The sequence below is a fragment of the Palaemon carinicauda genome, chromosome 11 (genome assembly GCF_036898095.1).
Source record: "Palaemon carinicauda isolate YSFRI2023 chromosome 11, ASM3689809v2, whole genome shotgun sequence".
NCBI classification, from domain to species: Eukaryota; Metazoa; Arthropoda; class Malacostraca; order Decapoda; family Palaemonidae; genus Palaemon; species Palaemon carinicauda.
The window spans coordinates 100,168,153-100,170,652 of NC_090735.1; positions in this window are offsets into that span (position 1 = coordinate 100,168,153).

Consider the following 2,500-nt stretch of genomic DNA (forward strand, 5'->3'; position numbering starts at 1 on the left):
AAGAAAAGGCTGATGCAGAGTTTTTAGAGAAGGAAAAACAACTCTGAAACTGTCAAAATTAGTTTTTTTTTTTTTTTTTTTTTTTTTTTTTTTTTTTTTTTTTTTTTTTGTGTGTGTAACAGCAATAGGAATTGTGCTGGTGAAATGTTTCTGACAATATTAGAGAGGGATTGATTAATTCGAATTAGTTTGATGTTATGCTCCATGAAAATAAAGAGCAATTTTGATTGACGTAAGTACGTATGTTTTGAAATTTGTTACAGTGAATTTGATTTCTGATCAAAGGGAAAAGGTGAAAGAGAGTAAGTTAGGAGCATTCAAATGGCGTCGAGAATAATAATTCTCAAATTTATTACCATTAATGTTAGATAGTTTGTTTATGAGATGTGACGCTGAAAGTAAAGAAATAAATCGAAAATTATGTCTATAGAAATATTATTTTATTGATAATGCTAGAAAAGATCATAAGACTTAAATCAACTGCATAATTTTCACGAATCTGGAGAATATGGTTCGTTGACAGAATATAGTATGGAGATCATCCAAGAAGAACTTTCAATATTCCTTTACTTTTTTTTTTTTTTTTTTTTTTTTTTTTTTTTTTTTAGGAAAAATTACTGATGGCGAATGATTGCAGGAGAAAAAGATGAGAGTAATGAAAATCCGAGAGGAACTTTGCCTATATTCATAAATTTGCTAATATTACCAAAGCTAAACAGAGGAAGAAGTTATATAAGAATTTTTATATAAAAGCTAACATGATTTCTCTTTTCCCCAAATGAAAAAAACAACAGGAGGAGTGTGTGAGTCGTTGTGCCCAGACTTCATCTGAAACACGGATGTTGAATTGGAGGGGAGTAAAGGTTAAAAGTGATTGGTATATACAATAGGGAACATGTATGAGTGACGATAGTTTACGAGGAGATGGAAAATGGGGACATTTAATTGTGGTAACCGCAAGCACTGTTTGAAAGAGACACCCGAATGAGAAATTGATATATCATATATATATATATATATATATATATATATATATATATATATATATATATATATATATATATATATATATAAATACGCACACACATATATGTATATATATATATGTATATATATATATATATATATATATATATATATATATATTTATTTATATATATATATATGTATGTATATATATATATATATATATATATATATATATATATATATATGTATACATATATATAGACATATATATAATTAACTGTAATATATATAGACATATATATAATTAACTGTAATATATATATATATATATATATATATATATATATATATATATATATATATATATATATATATATATATATATATATACATATATATATATACGGGTATATATATGTATATATATATATATATATATACATATATATATATATATATATATATATATATATATATATATATATATATATATAAGTATATATATATATTTATATATATATATATATATATATATATATATATATATATATATATATATATATATATATATATATATATATATATATATATATATATATGTATATATATTCATATATGTATATAGAAATTATATATGTATATATATATATATTATATTATATATATACATGTATATTTACTGTATAAATATAAGAATAGATTATTATGAAACACCTTTCCGTGTATGTTAAAATTATGCTCCTACAATTCTTGCAAGTATATTTTATAATTCTACGTTTCCAAAGCAAATAAAATATTATGAGCGTTCATTCTTTCTAAACATTCCCTCTCACAGACATACAGTGCTAAACTTAGTCAGCCACATGACCAATCTATCACCACCCTTCTTCAGCATGTCTTTTGTGATCGCATCAACTCATCGTGTCTTCATTCTAATTGAGACTTACTACATACCCAGCATTTATTAGAATCCTACTCAAATTTATATTTAATCTTTTCATCCGTCCACTTATGAAATCTGACTCTCTCGTAACTTATTATATTGAATTTAGGAATACCCTCTCCATCCACCCCGGACTGTATTCTCTTCAGGCACCGTCCTTGAGTGTCCATCAAATATTCGTAAATTAATTTGTTCATGAATGATTCCCATTCAAGTTTATTCCTCGTAGACCGACTTCTTATTCTCTCTAAAATTTATGCTTAGCTCACCTCATCACTTTTATCAATTGTCTTATTTTTCTATCTTCTATCAAAGTTTCTTCTCGAATGTTCTCTCAATCATACCTCATACCTACTGCGGATTTCTTTAGTGAAGTAAAGTAACCTCATATATATATATATATATATATATATATATATATATATATATATATATATATATATATATATATATATATATATAGATATATATATATATATAATTTATATATATATATATATATATATATATATATATATATATATATATATGTATATAATTTATATATATATATATATATATATATATATATATATATATATATATATA